Here is a 16,809-nt window from a genome sequence, read left to right as displayed (position 1 = left end):
ATTTTCTTCTTTTATTTTGTTTGTTTGATTTTTTTTTTGTTTCTTTTACTTGTTTGATTTTCTTTTTTTTTTATTTAGTTGTTTGTTAGATTTTTTTCTTTTTTCTTTTATTTGTTTGATTTTCTCGTTTTGTTTTTTCCTTTTTTTTAGTTATTTTTTTCTTTTACTTGAGGATTTTATTCTTTTATTTAGTTGTTTGATTTTTCTTTTTTCTTTGTTTTGTTTTTTACTTGTTTGATTTCCTTCTTTTTTTAGCTAGACCCTTATTAACTGAACATGGGTGGTAGTGCTGACTGGTTTGCTGGAGACCTGAGTTCAAATCCCTCTGAGGGATAGCCATGTGTGTCCTGGGTGCTGTATGGTACTTGAACCCCCCCATGTAGGAAATGTTCCATTACCTTGTCCCACTGGAGGGTATCAGGTGCTTTCCTGGCTGGGAGAGGTATATATATATATACACCTCTCCTATATATGTATATATATATATGGTGAGGCTAAGAAAAAAACCTTAATCCAACTTTTTTAATGGGCTGCCCCAGTAAGAGTTGCAGTGATGTCACAGACTGTGAACCAAGGAGGTGGGTTGTCCAGAACCTAATGTGATGCCCACACATGTTACAGGCCTGTGACTGGAGCAGACTGGTGGGTTGTCCATGGCCTTTGAGCTCAGGGTCTATTGCACTTTCAGGAATTTGCCCTTGGAGGTCTCCCGGGCTTTAATTGATGCATCCTCTGGGGTCTTCAGCACTCTCATGGAATTGCCCTTGGTGATCTACAGCACTTGCAAGGATTTGAATCTGAGTCTACGGTGTCAACACTCTCATCCTCTGAGCTACTCGCCTCTGCTCAGGAACTCCTGGCTTCGTTCTCCTATTTCAGGAGTTAAAGTCATCGCAAATTTAAAAAGCTGAACCTAGATTTGAACCAGCAACTCTAACATCTCTGCTGGTTTAGAGGAAGGCTGGTTCTTTAACCACCAAACCAACCAACCCTGAGGAGAGAAACATACAAAAATCAAGGACAAGTACCTGGAATGTGATCACAAACTTCCATAAACACATTTAGGTTTGAACCTGCAACCTCAAAAGACTCTTCAGCACCCATCCTGCCTTCGTCTAGCTGTGCAGTTGCTCGGGTCTCCTGGTGGGATTTTTTTTTTTTTTGTTTGGTTGTTTGTTTTTTCTTTTTTACTTCTTTTCTTTTTTATGTTGTTTTTTTTTTCTTTTACTTGTTTGATTTTCTTTTATTTGGTTGTTGTTTTTTTCTTTTTCTTTTCTTTTACTTTGATTTTGTTGGGTTTTTTTTTTTAGTAATGTGTGCATTTGGTCTACTCCTGCAATATAGGGTAAGATCTCTGAGTGGTCTGCTGGAGACCTTAGTTCAAATCCCCTGAGAGAAATGGGGACCATTCTACTTTATAGCTGTTGCAGTGATGTCACAGAACATGGGTCCCCCCAAAGGAGGCAGGGTGTCCACAGCCTAATGTGATGCCTACACATTACAGGCTTGGCACTGGAGCAGACTGGGTGGGCTGTCCATGGCCTCCAAGCTTTCACTTGAGGATTTGAGCTCAAGGGTCTACTGCATTTCCAGGAATTTGCCCTTGGACGTCTACAGCGCTTTCATTGATCCATCCTTGGTGGGTCTACAGTGCTTTCATTGATCCATCCTTGGAGGTCTACAGCGCTTTCACTGATCCATCCTTGGGGGTCTACAGCGCTTTCATTGATCCATCCTTGGGGGTCTACAGCGCTTTCATTGATCCATCCTTGGGGGTCTACAGCGCTTTCATTGATCCATCCCTTGGAGGTCTACAGTGCTTTCATTGATCCATCCTTGGGGGTCTACAGCGCTTTCATTGATCCCATCATTGAAGGTCTCCAGCGCTTTCATTGATACATCCTCAGGGGTCTACAGCACTTTGGTGGATTTGGAACACACGGTCACTGGTGCTCTCACAGAATTGCTCTTGGGGGTCTACAGCACTTTCAAGGATTCAAACTCGAGTCTACGATGCCTGGGATCAAAACTCTCATCCTCTGAGCTACATACCTCTGCTCATAGACCCATGGGTTCCTTCTCCTATTTTGGGAGTTAAAGTCATCACAAATTCAAGATGACTCTAGATTTGAACCGGCAATGCTAACATTTCCACTGGCTTGGGGGGGGGGGGGGTTCTTAAGCCCCTCAGGCAACCAGCCCTGAGGACAGAAGCATACAAAATTAAGGTCTAGTACCTGGAATGTGACCACAAGCTTCAATAGATGCCCTCAGGTTTTGAACCCACAACCCCCAAAACCTCATCAGCACTGCTGCCTGGCTGCTAAACCCCCGAGCCACAGCAAAGCACAGCCAGCCCCTGTCAAACATCCAGACTTACTAACCCAAGACTCTCTCCACACCCCACCTATCCTGCAAAACCTATATAAAAAATAAATCTCTGTACCTACCTACCACTTCAATACGGGGCACTTTTACCCCCTTCCTGCCCAGGCCAATTTTTCAGCTTTCAGCGCTCTCACACTTTGAATGACAATTACGCGACATGCAACACTGTACCCAAATAACATTTGTATCATTTATTTCACACAATTAGAGATTTCTTTTGGTGGTATTTAATCACCACCAGGTTTTTTATTTTTATTTTTTTGCTGAATAAAAAAAAATACAGAAAGATTTTGTGTGTGTGTGTGTGGGGGGGGGGGGGGGGGGGGTTTCTTCATTTCTGTTATAACATTTTAAAATAAATAAATAATTTTTTCTTCATAAATTTAGACCAAAAATGTATTCTGCTCCATTTCTTTGGTGAAAATAACCCAAATCAGTGTCTATTATTTCATCTGTAGGAAAGTTATATAGAGTCCACACACTATAGGATTATATATCTGAAAATCGATCGATCCCGATGTACTGACGGCCGATCTCATTTCTTGAGGCCCGAAATGCCCAGGACAGTACAAATATCCCCCAAATAACCCCTTTTTTTGGAAAGTAGACAGTCCAAGGTATTTAGTAAGAGGCATTTTTTGAAGTTGTAATTTTTTGTCATAATTTTTTTGCTGTGGTTGTTCCCCGACAAAGTTTCTACTTTTATGGAGTCTATAGGGTGTCACCTGTGACTTTGAAATCACAAAACAGGAGCTGATTGCACTTACCTGCGTTTATACGAGGAACGGCTCCAATCATTTTACAGACTTGAGTTGATCAGTACTCATAGTAAAGTGTCACTAAACCCACATCATAAAACAAAATCGATCAACAAATGATATATTCCATGCTGTTCATACTCACTCCATCACTATGAGATTTGTTTTCTGTATTCTGCAAAGAAAAAAAAAAAAAAAAAAAAAAAAAAAAAAAAACCTGGTTGATCCTGCTGCTCTCCATCTCCCCCTTCTGTCCATGTCCCCACTGCAGCTGCGGGATTTTTGCAGAGCGGTGTTGGCAGCTCTGCACATGCTCAGTATTCAGTGTGTTCCTATGCTGAGCATTTTTCTCCCTGTCACACCTGAGCAGCCCATGTGACTATAGAGCCGTTCGTTTAGTCCCGGATTGAAATTCGGACAAATTTTTCATTATTCAGAAACTCCGAATTACAATATAATGAATTAAAAACTAATCTGAAATAACAAAACTAAAATTTGAATAAAATTTGAAGGCAAGAATAGACATAAGGAATTGGAATTAAAATAAGAATAGAGTAAAACCGAACAGAAAATGGAAGAATAGAGTAAAAACTCGAACAAAATAGAATAAAAAATAAGAATAGAATAGGCAATAGAAAAGAATATAAAATAAAAGAATAGATTATAAAATAAAAGGATAGACTGGAGTAAAACAGAACAAAATAGAAGAGAAATTTAAAAAATTATATAGTTCCATCTCCCACGATGCTGCTTTTTTTTTTGCTGTCCAATTGATGTTCATTATGCTCAACTTTTCTGTTATGCTCTATTTTAGATTGTCATTTGTCTTGATGTCGTCTGAAACAAATTCCCTCTGATGAAGGGATTAACATTGAGAATCCTGAAACGCGTTGGGCTGAGACTACAGGGGATCAACAACTCTAATCAACTGTACTTATGTTTTTACCTATGGTGATGTATGCACCTATATTTTTAAGATTTCTTCATAAACACATTTTGTGTATATATATATATACATATATATACACACACACAACACACACACTTTTCAAATCATTATAGTTGCCCTTAAAGTCCTTGTGTTTTCGACTTGGGGGGGGGGGGGGGGCACTACGATTTTCTTTTAATATAGAAAATAAGGGAATAGAATAAAAACAGAATATTCTTTCTGAGTACTCAATTTTTTTTTTATTCTATTCCCTTATTTTCTATTCTACTCTATTCTTTTTTTATTCTATTTTGTTCTGTTTTACTCTATTCTTTTATAGAATAAAAGAATAGAATAAGTTAGAAAAGAAAATATGGGAATAGATATTTTCTGTCAGGGACTAAGCCGCAAGAGAACTGCCATCTATGGCCAGCAGAATCTTGGATCAACAAATACGAATTCTCCAGCGCTAATGAGCATGCATGCCCGCGGGCGAGGACATGTTCTGCGTTTACCCCGGCTTGACCCTTGGCTTGTCCCGGTTTACTCCGCTGTGATCTGCTGCCCTGTGTATGACCCCTGGCTTGTTCCATTGACTTTGCTCCTGCTTGCTGTCCTGTGTATGAACCCCTGGCTTGTTTCCATTGACTTTGCTCCTGCTTGCTGTCCTGTGTATGAACCCTCCGGCCCGGCTCCTGACACGGCTTCTGGTACTCCCTGCTGCTGCACGACCTTCATCTGGTACTCTTCGAGGTACCCTGCCTAGCAGTCTACCCTGCCGTCAGCTGCCCACCAGTGGACTTCTCTTCTCCATCTCAGCTTGCCGCAGCCAACAACCCCTGCCGCTTTGAGTATAGCTCCCTCTGTGCCACCTTCAGGGGGCGCTCTGCACTTACGTCGCAAAAGAAGCCCTCCCAGCATTTCAGCCTCCGATCATGGTAGCATGATAATTTTCTTTTCCAATTTATTCTATTCTTTTATTTTCTATTCTATTTTTGTTCTGTTTTTACTCTATTCTTTTATTTTATAGAGGTAAAACAGAACAAAATAGAAAAGAAGAAAAAATAGAATATAAAATTGAAGGGAATTAAATAAAAAAAAATTTAGAGTAAATGGAATGTAAAATAAAAGAATAGAGTAAAACAGAACAAAATTGAATAGAAAATAAAATAGAATAGAATAGAAAATTAAAGAATAGAATAAATTAGAAAATATTGGAATAGATCAGAACAAATGAGGCAATAGAATAGAAAAAGAAAAAACAGTACAACAATAAAAAAGAGTAAAACAGAATTGAAAAGAAAAACACAATAGAAAATTAAAGAAATGGAATAAAAACAAAACAAAACAAAAAAAAAAACCCCAATACAATAGAAATATTTTTTTTTCCCATCTACCATCTTCCAAAATTCCAATTTTGAATAGAATAGAAAAAACAAAAATGATAGAATAGAATAAAATAGAAATATAACCATCTTCTGAATTTCAACTTGAATAGATTCAAATTCGAATGCCAATCTCGAATTTTCCGAATTTGGTTGAGTTTGAATCAAATGAGAAAACTAATAAAACAAAACAAATTCTGAAAACGAATTTAACTAAACTAAAATTAAATACTGAATTGAAACAAAACTATTTTTTTTTCGCTTTGCACATGTCTACTATAAAGTCACACATGTGGGCGTATACACAGTGGTAAATGACAACCCACTCCCTTTTTCCTCCTCCATGCCTACTAACCAGCTAAACACAATAGGGGGCGGGATATTACATGTAGATTGATGGAGGCTTCACCTCTCTCTTATTCTAAGACACAGGCTGGAGGGGGGGGCGTGACACATTACGTGACTGGCAGAAATCCGCCCACATCATGTTATTAGCACAAATGAATAAAGATAATAATCTCAAATTAGCTCCTCCTTCTTCAAAGCTCCTCCTGCTCATTTTTTCCTGCAGACAGGCTGGGAGAGAGTTGGGTCATGTGACAGCTGGACATCCATTAGAAAAAAAAAAAAAAAGTACTTAGATTTTTTTTTTTTTAATTCAAATAATTACAGTGCCGTCATTCACATACAGAACGAGAAGGGAGAATGCAAATTACACAATTATATTCAGTTTTCGGTTGGGTTTAGGGACCAGCAGAGGTTATGGTGGTGACTTTGAAGAACCAGATTCTAGGACTCAGTTGTCTTTATTGGTTTGGGAATTGGTTGGACTTCCAGAAGAGGAGGAGAAGCTCGTTGGATGTGGAGTGATGGCGGCTGTTGTGTAGCAGATGTGATCTCTGGTGGAGAAGTTTCTCCTGCTTGTTCCAAGATGGATTTTGGCGGGACGTGGGCTCTGCGAGGACAGCGGCCGTTCTTTCCATCATGGGAGGACCAGATGTGGGCGTCACCGAGTGGAGTCATTTCATGTACCTGGAATATTTAACAGACATTATTTTATCAATCGTCTACAAAATCCAGTAGTACTTCTATTCCACCAGTAGATGGCGGTGATGTATAGCTAGGCCAGCGATGGGAAACCTTGGCACCCCAGATGTTTTGGAACTACATTTCCCATGATGCTCATGCACTATGCAGTGTAGTTGAGCTTCATGGGAAATGTAGTTCCAAAACATCTGGGGGGCCCAGGCTTTCCCATCGCTGAGCTAGGCATTTGTTCAGTGTAGCAAAGGAGCAGCGGGGTAGCTTTCAGAACATTTCCTACTGGCTGCAAACATCTCCATCCATATAAACAAATGTTCCTTCATAACGAGGCCCTAAAGTGGTAGTAAAGCCAAAGGCCAACTATTCTTAAAAGCACCCCCCCCCCCCCCCCAAAAAAAAAAAAATCTGTGTACTTACCTTTTTGTTTAATCCAATCAGGTCATGCGATTCAGCAACTCCAGCCCCCCCCTCCCCGTGTAATGGAGCGCTCAACGGCTGTGAATTGGGGGGGGCCCCATGATCTCACTCGTAGGCATCTCATGGCCCAGCCAGGGCCATCTTTGACACAGGGGCAAAAGGGGCAGCTGCCCCGGGCCCAGTCATGGTTGTGGGGGCACCAAGACAGCTGCCTCTTGAGCCCTGCACTGCCCCCAAATAGTTGATAAGTGGAGGGCCCAAGAAGACGTTTGCCGCCTAGGGTCCGATCAATACTAAAGTGGGCTCTGACCTTTCACATGGAAGAGTGCTTTAGCCATAAACTCACGGTTTAGCACGCTTTACTGTAAAATGTATCAGTGCGCTACCTGATATTCATTGGTTTTTGCGCCCACAAATAACTTTCCAATTGGTGCAAGCAACTTCTTGCTCCCCCCCCCATTTTCATTTACAAAAATGTCAGTCCAGCATGGCATGTTTAAAGTGATTTTTTTTCCCTTTTTAACCACTACACAGCCGCGCTATGGCCGAATGACAGCCACAGTGTGGACCTGAATTCCCGGGAGGCCGTCATACGACGGCCTCCCCTGTGCACGCTCCCTGCGCGCGCCCTGTAGGGTACGCGCCGAGCGCGCTGTAATCACCGAGCCACTGAGACTCGGCTGATCACCGATCCGAGCAAGGGGCCGTTCCCAACCCCTTACCATGTGATCAGCTGTCAGCCAAAAACAGATGATCACATGATGTAAACAAAAGATCGGTAATCGTTTTTGTTTTCTACTCACGCTGACAGCGTGAGTAGAAAAAAAAGCCGGATTACCGGCTCGGATGTGAGGGACATCGGTCCCCAAGTGGAAGAGGCACATCTGCCTCATCAGTGCCACCTAACAGTGCCCACAAGTGCCACCTATCAATGCCAAGTGCCACCTATCAATGCCCACCTGTAGTGCCAATCAGTGCCCATCACTGCCGCCTCATCAGCGTACATCAATGAAGGAGAAAAATTACCCGTTTTAAATTTTTTATAACAAAATATAAAAATTTTTTTAAAAATTAAAAAAAAAAAATTCAGTTTTTTACATTTTTTTAACAAAAAGTAAAAACTGCAGAGGTGATCAAATACCACCAAAAGAAAGCTCTATTTGTGGTGAAAAAATGATAAACATTTAATTTAGGTACAGTGTTGTAGGACCGCGCAATTGTCATTCAAAGTGCGTCAGCGCTGAAAACTGGTCTGGATAGGAGGGGGGTTTAAGTGCCCTGTAAGCAAGTGGTTAAACAGAGCCTTTACAAACATGTTATACTTGCCTCCCCTGTGCGGTTGGTTTTGCACAGAGCAGCCCGGATCTTCCTCTTCTTAGGTCCCTCTTAGCTGCTCATGGCCCCTCCCTCCTATCGAGTGCCCCCCACAGTCAGCAGCTTCCTATGGGGGCACCTGAGCCGAGTCACAGCTCCGTGTGTCCATTCAGACACGGAGACCCGACCAGGCCCCACCCCCTATCTCCCCTGATAGGCTGACTGACAGCTCCGGGAGCCAATGGCGCTGCTGCTGTGTCTCAGCCAATCAGGAGGAGTGTCTCAAACGGCTTAGACATTCGTGGACATCACTGGAAAAAGATGGGGCTTCAGGTAATTAGGGGGTGCTGGGGAGGCTGCTACACACAGCAGGTTTTTTATCTCAATGCATAGAATGCACCTTCTGCCTTTACAACTCTGTTATAAATAAATACACTGTAATTACAATCAGTACCGTTATAAATTATGTTATTAAAAGACAAAACTATACCTTTCCCCGTAATCTGTGGAGCTGCAGGTAGGTGATGAGACATCTACAAACAATTGCAGGTATTCTACAGCAGCCTTCTCACCCAGGGTTCCTCCAGAGGTTGCTAGGGGTTCCCTGAAAAATGAGCAATATCTGCCTCTCATATAAGTAGATAAGGGGCATTCTATCCACTGACCACCAATGTAAGGAACCTTCTTCTCACTGACCTCCAACGTAAGGAACATTCTTCCCACTGATCACCAACGTAAGGAACATTCTTCCCACTGATCACCAACGTAAGGAACATTCTTCTCACTGATCACCAATGTAAGGAGCATTCTTCTCACTGATCACCAATGTAAGGAGCATTCTTCTCACTGATCACCAATGTAAGGAGCATTCTTCTCACTGATCACCAATGTAAGGAACATTCTTCTCACTGATCACCAATGTAAGGAACATTCTTCTCACTGATCACCAATGTAAAGAACATTCTTCTCACTGATCACCAATGTAAGGAACATTCTTCCCACTGATCACCAATGTAAGGAACATTCTTCTCACTGATCACCAATGTAAGGAGCATTCTTCTCACTGATCACCAACGTAAGAAACATTCTTCCCCGACCTCCAACGTAAGGAACATTCTTCCCCGACCTCCAACGTAAGGAGAATTCTTCCCACTGATCACCAATGTAAGGAACATTCTTCTCACTGACCACCAATGTAAGGAACATTCTTCTCACTGATCACCAATGTAAGGAACATTCTTCTCACTGATCACCAATGTAAGGAACATTCTTCTCACTGATCACCAACGTAAGAAACATTCTTCCCCGACCTCCAACGTAAGGAACATTCTTCCCCGACCTCCAACGTAAGGAGAATTCTTCCCACTGATCACCAATGTAAGGAACATTCTTCTCACTGACCACCAATGTAAGGAACATTCTTCTCACTGACCACCAATGTAAGGAACATTCTTCCCACTGATCACCAATGTAAGGAACATTCTTCCCACTGATCAACATAATGAGGTTCCTCTCCCAAAGTTGGTCCTTCTCCCACCAACCATGAATCTAAGGGGGCACTTAGGTGGCACATGGGAAAAAAGTATCCCCTATGGTGAGGGAACACTCGTCTGGGCATCATTATGAAAATAAATTTGGTTATATAGCAGAGCCTTGGGCAGAAAGTACCCCAAGTATGCCATATTGTTTAATTCCACAATTATTAGCAGGTGCTCCCCGAGACCCAAATGTTATTTCCAGGGGGTTCCTCCATGTTAAAAAAAAAAAAAGGTTGAGAAAAGCTGCTCTACAGAAAGTTACAGAAGCAGCTGGAAGTGGCCACAGAAACCATATGTGATAACGTAACAGACCTACCAACCCCCAAAAAGTACCAATAGAGAAGTGCCGTTTGATGGGCAAAATACCGCCAGTAAACAAATATCCCTTTATTAATTAGTTTAAAACAACCTTTGGGGAACCAAAACATAGCAAAACAGTTCAGAGCAAATGCTGTCCGCACAAAACTTTTACTGAGCACTCACCAAGCCCCAATGAGTCCATTTCCTGATCGCAGCCACATTTGCCGGCATCCCATGCCAATGTCCAAACTTTCACCATTGCATATGTGTTGTAGGAGAGCTCTGTGCAGCACGGGAGTAGTGGATCAGAGAAGGTGCTCACCGTTTACAAAATGTCTGCTGCACACTTGTTTTATATTTCCCACTTCACCGTCAGAGCTTCAGGGGCCCTTGTCTGGACTACACTTGGTCTATATTCCATCATTTTTAAAATGCACACAGAGAGCTTACCTCCTGATTCCACACTGCCTCTGAAGTCTGAAGCTTTTCAGACACAAGGAGATCGGTCAGGGAAAAGTGGCGGTGAGGAGCTGGATAAGGCTTTCTGATTTGCAGAAAGCTGCCAAACACTAGCCATGTGCTTTTAGATGGACTTTTGCAGTCCCTAAACAAGAACCTGTCCTACGGAAAAGGAGTTAACCCAAAATAAGAAGAGCATACATATTACAACTAGAAGCGCCAGAAACAAAGGTTGGTTGGGGAGCATGGGAGACCAAAAAGTACAGGTCCCTTCCTATCAGAAAGGTCTACAACAGCAGCCTTGCTCAACCAGTATTCTATGAAGTCCCAGGGCATCTCTAGAGCAGGGGTCTCTAAACTTTCCAAGTGAAGGGCCAGCAGTTTAATGTCCTTCAGACTTTAGGGGGTCAAATTGTGACCAGTGGGAGCAGACAAGGCCCCAGCATGAGTGGGCATAAGCAATGCCCCATCATTGGTTTGAATGGAAGGAATAGTTCCCCAGTCGGCTTCCGTGGGAGGAATAGTGCTCCCCTCGATGGTATCAGTGTGGGTAAATAGTGCCCCTTCGATTGTCTGAGTGGGAGTTATAGCATCCCATCAATGGTGTCAGTGGGGAGGGGGAATAGTGCCCCAAGGGCCAGATAAAAGGCAAGCCAAGGGCCACATCCGGCCCCTGGGCTGCAGTTTGAAGACCACTGCTCCAGAGGTTGCTAGGGGGTTCCTTGAGGAATGAGCCATGTTGCTATTCAGACAAGTAATCACTGACCCCAAATATCTTTTTATCCATATAGGGGGGATTCCCAATGACCAGCTATAGATCAATGTAGTTCTTAGCAGGGGTTCCCTGTGACCAAAGATTATTTTGAGGGCTCCTTCATGTCAGAAAGGTTGAGAAAGGCTGGTCTACAGCTACTGCTCCACCTCCAAGGGCTTCGCCACTCCCTTAGCCACTGGTCCTTTAGTCTTAGCTTGGGGTAGCCATCATTGACCCGTTGCTTCACATTGTTTTAATTTTTTTCCCACATTTCTAATTCACTAACCAAAAGATCTTCCTCTGTGCTGCTCATTTGGAACAGATTCTGGTTGCCATATCTGTATCATAGAGTTCATGCACATGGCTCCCTCCCTCAGGTCACATTGGTTCCCCAAGCCAGGCATGTGCTCACGGAGCCTGAAGACACTTTCCCGGTACGGGAAGGACAATTACGGTATTTGAGACTATTTACGGTTTTCTTATTGACTCAACAACTAAAGCCAACCTGGTCTGGTGACTCCATCCATGACAGCCTCAGGGTGGTGTAAGAACTCTTCTCTGTACTGGGTCAGTTCACCAGTATGAGGTGGGTGGGTGGGGGGGGTTTAGGTTCTTTTCTTTATGTTTTTATACCTTATGTTGGATTACCAATTTGAGTGGGCATGGTAGAATATGGCATTAGGTCACTTTTTAATGCAAGGTCTGTTTAACATGATGCTTCTATGGCTACAATATTTGCACACATTCCCACAACCTGAACATTCAAATTGTAATATCCTCACCCTTTGTTCTCATGGCGGTATTGGCACCCAGCCCGTCATGGTATACTCTACTTTTTTTTTTGAGGGATTGCTGGGAGTAGGGAAATAAAGTACAAGAGCACTACCTGCTGGAGACTCCACATCACTGCAGCCAAAGTTTTACTTACAGTAATATAATAATGGCAAAGTAAGAGCAGGGTGAAGGTACATATACCTGGGGAGAGACATAGCTTGAATTTTACAAAAAAGCATATATGTATACATGTTCTGTAATCTATTATTTTTAAACCCATCAGATTATTTCCCATTGTGGGGATTTTCCTTCACTTCCTGTCCCAGGGATGCAACAGGAAGTGAGAATCTTTCTCAGACAGTTGGCACTGAATCAGGTGTCCTCACTGGAAGATTTGCCCTTACCTTCTGTTCTGGTAAGGATTATGATTTCTGTACTCACCATAAGATCCTTTTCTTGAAGTCCATTGAGGCACACCAGAAGCCCTAAAACGTTTGTGTTATACTGTCATCAACAGGATGATTGGACACTAGCAAAACAAAATGGAAAAAAAAAAAAATTGTGGCCCAAGATAACCCCTCCTACTACCAGCGTGCCTCTTGTCTTGTGGAACCAATTTTGGTACTTACCGTAGAATCCTTTTCTCTGGAGTTCATTGAAAACACAGCCGGGTCACGTGTCAGTTCAGAGGAGAGGACTCTGGGAAGAAACCAGACTTCCCATCAACATCCAGGAGCTCCGGCAGTTCGGCTCTCCCTCTCCCATTGGACGGTTCTCGAGGGTTGCCCAAACTCAGTCGGAGAATACCACAGCTATGGCTTACATCAATCACCAAGGCGGCAACAAAAGCTTGGCCGTGGCTCTAGGTGGTGTCTCAGGCTCTCGATTGGGTGGAACTGCATTCCCCAGCTATGTCAGCAGTCCACATTTTGGGGAGTGGACAACTGGCAACTGGATTATCCTCAACCAGTCTCGATAAGGGGAAATGGTCTCTACACTTAGAGAATTTTTGTCAAAGCCAGAAGTGGAACTTTGTGTCCAGACTAAAATCGGATGTTGATGAGAAGTCTGGTTTCCTCCAGAAGGTTGATGGGGAGTCTGGTTTCCTTCGGAAGGTACTCCAGAACATCGATGGGAAATATGGTTTCCTCTAGGAAAGTACCCCAGAATGTTGATGGGAAGTCTGGTTTCCTTCAGAAGGTTCTCCAGAACGTTTGTGGGAAAATCTGGTTTCCTCCAGGAAGGTACTCCAGGATGGTGATGGGAAATCTGGTTTACTCTAGGAAGATACTCCAGGATGTTGATGGGAAGTCTGGTTTCCGTCATAAGATACTCCAGAATGTCGATTGGTAGTCTGGTTTCCTCTGGAGTCCATGTCCCGTGAACCAGCAAGTGACCCATCCATCATGAAGATCTGGCTGTGTCGTTTAATGAACGCGATAGCATTTATAGCTACAACAGTATTTCTAACAAACAAAATGCAATGAGTACAGCTGCTAACTCTGCTAGACTAACGTTATACCTGAGGATCTGCAGTACAAGAACCTCCCTGCTTCTGCTTCATTCTCTGGGATCGGCGTTTCCTCCACCATTCCTGCTGCTTCGTCTTGAATATTCCTTCACCAGTTAGGAGGGCAGATCTGACATGAGGAAGCAAAGCCCTGGCTCTACCCAGATGAAAAAAAAACAGTTGCCCAGTATAGACAGTTGTCAAGAAAAAGAGCCTATTTGTTCACCTGCTTGCAGCTATAAACTTTGGTCTAGCAGCAAGCAGCGTTGACCCTACTCATTGCATTTCTTTGTATTCGGATCAGGCAAGGTCTGGGATCTTTATGAGACTGGCCATAAGGGGATGTGGAACTGGATCCCTTGTTGCAGCAGAAAACTTTATGCTCTATACATAACACCACGTTCGTCATCCAGAAAACACCTACCTATGCTGCCTGCAAGCAAGTTACAAAAGAAAAAGATCGGAGTGCAGACCCAAAAATGTATCTAGAAACTGTGTGTGGAGGCGACTGACAACCCGTTCACATGCCGCCGAAGAATTGCCCAGAAAGGGGCAATTCTGACAACATTTTCTGTTCCATCATGCTTTAGGTCATCTGCCTGCAGAACTGCCATAGTCTCTCACTAAAAAGCCTGACCTAGGCTGCCATTGCAATATTGTGACAGATTGTTCTTCAATTGTCAAATACGATTTCTAAATAGTATAAAACCTGAAAGATAATCTTTATTACATCAGATCATTCATTACTTCAGGGATCTTAAAATGGAACTAAAACCATCAAGTTTACGGTTTCCAAAACCAGTTACAAATCAAGGCATGAATCACGGTCACAGTTGCTTGTGCTCTCAACCAAACTGCCATGCCATTAAAACGGCTGGGGTCCTAACTGATCACATGTGCAGCACCATAACTACTGATCAAACAGAGGCTAAGATGGCAGCTTCTTTAGCTATAAAAAGGATGGGGGGGGGGGGGGGGGTAGTTACCCTTAAAAGGCTGAAGTTTAAGTACGATTTCCATAGCATAGTTACATCGGTCCAATGCAAGTATGCACCTCTCAGTGCTGAGTGGCTGTCCTTCTACATAGTAAGCACAGGGGGTCATTCGCTTGGTACTGCTGTCATTTTGGAAAAAACCTTGTATTTTTTTTATTCCAGTGATTACAAGGCATTCTTGGATTGGATGAGATGAAGACTGAAGTCCCCACCACCCAATCTAAATCAAAGAACGCCTCAATCAATTATACACACAGTATCTCACAAAATTAAATACACCACTCATAATTTTTGTAAATCTTTTCTTCTATCTTTTCATGTGACAACACTGAAGAAATGACACTTGTCTACAATGTAAAGTAGTGAGTGTACAGCTTGTATAACAGTGTAAATTTGCTGTCCCCTCAAAATAACTCAACACACAGCCATTAATGTCTAAACCGCTGGCAACAAAAGTCAGTACACCCCTAAGTGAAAATGTCCAAATTGGGCCCAAAGTGTCAATATTTTGTGTGGCCACCATTATTTTCCAGCACTGCCTTAACCCTCTTGGGCATGGAGGTCACCAGAGCTTCACAGGTTGTCACTGGAGTCCTCTTCCCCTCCTCCATGATGACATCACAGAGCTGGTGGATGTTGGAGACCTTGCGCTCCTCCACCTTCCGTTTGAGGATGTCCCACAGATGATCAATAGGGTTTAGGTCTGGAGACATGCTTGGCCAGTCCATCACCTTTACCCTCAGCTTCTATAGCAAGGCAGTGGTGGTCTTGGAGGTGTGTTTGGGGTGGTTATCATGTTGGAATACTGCCCTGCGGTCCAGTCTCTGAAGGGAGGAGATCATGCTCTGCTTCAGTATGTCACAGTACATGTTGGCATTCATGGTTCCCTCAATGATCTGTAACCCCCCAGTGCCGGCAGCACTCATGCAGCCCCAGACCATGACACTCCCACCACCATGCTTGACTGTAGACAAGACACACTTGTCTTTGTCCTCCTCACCTGGTTGCCCCCACACACGCTTGTCACCATCTGAACCAAATAAGTTTATCTTGGTCTCATCAGACCACAGGACATGGTTCCAGTAATCCATGTCCTTAGTCTGCTTGTCTTCAGCAAACTGCAGTCTTTGTGCATCATCTTTAGAAGAGGCTTCCTTCTGGGACGACAGCCATGCAGACCAATTTGTTGCAGTGTGCGGCGTATGGTCTGAGCACTGACAGGCTGACCCACCCACCCCTACAACCTCTGCAGCAATGCTGGCAGCACTCATACGTCTATTTCCCAAAGACAACCTCTGGATATGACGCTGAGCACGTGACCTCAACTTCTTTGGTGGACCATGGCGAGGCCTGTTCTGAGTGGAACCTGTCCTGTTATACCACTGTATGGTCTTGACCACCGTGCTGCAGCTCAGTTTCAGGGTCTTGGCAATCTTCTTATAGCCTAGGCCATCTTTATGTAGAGCAACAATTCTTTTTTTTCAGATCCTCAGAGAGTTCTTTGCCATGAGGTGCCATGTTGAACTTCCAGTGACCAGTATGAGAGAGTGAGAGCGATAACCCCAAATTTAACAGTAGGTGGAAGTCACTTTTTCTGAACATCACTCATTTCTTGGTGCACTTTCATTTTTGATCATTGTGGGATGATCTTGGATATAACTTCACTGGATGGACTTAATTACCTATTTAATTTTCACTATTTTAATTAGTTATTTGTTTAGTGTAACTTATTTTTGAATTTTGATTGATGCTGTGCATATCTCACAGGAGCTTGCTGCTTGTTCTATTTATTATTTGCCAACGCAGTAATATTTCCCTTTTTTACCAAATTTAAACACACCTGCTCCCCATTCACACCTGAGACCTTGTAACACTAACGAGTCACATGACACCGGGGAGAGGGAAAATGGCTAATTGGGCCCAATTTGGAGATTTTCACTTAGGGGTGTACTGACTTTTGTTGCCAGCGGTTTAGACATTAATGGCTGTGTGTTGAGTTATTTTGAGGGGACAGCAAATTTACACTGTTATACAAGCTGTACACTCACTACTTTACATTGTAGCAAAGTGTCATTTCTTCAGTGTTGTCACATGAAAAGATAGAAGAAAAGATTTACAAAAATGTGAGGGGTGTACTTACTTCTGGGAGATACTGTGTGTAAATTATGTCTATATATACATACATATACACACACACACACACGCTTCTTCTTGAATATGTAACCACCAGTTAGGAAGGCAGCGC

General features: G+C 43.0%; 1 protein-coding gene across 1 annotated transcript in view; it reads right to left on the bottom strand.

The window, feature by feature from the left end:
• LOC141108794 (lysine-specific demethylase 5C-like) overlaps positions 1-16,809 on the bottom strand; it is a gene marked incomplete in the record, with an annotated part of 93,363 nt that overhangs the window by 32,204 nt on the left and 44,350 nt on the right.

Source organism: Aquarana catesbeiana, linkage group LG09 (assembly GCF_042186555.1).
Source record: "Aquarana catesbeiana isolate 2022-GZ linkage group LG09, ASM4218655v1, whole genome shotgun sequence".
Taxonomy (NCBI): domain Eukaryota; kingdom Metazoa; phylum Chordata; class Amphibia; order Anura; family Ranidae; genus Aquarana; species Aquarana catesbeiana.
The sequence above is the reverse complement of the archived record's forward strand: the minus strand, read 5'-3'. Positions and strand labels throughout refer to the sequence as shown.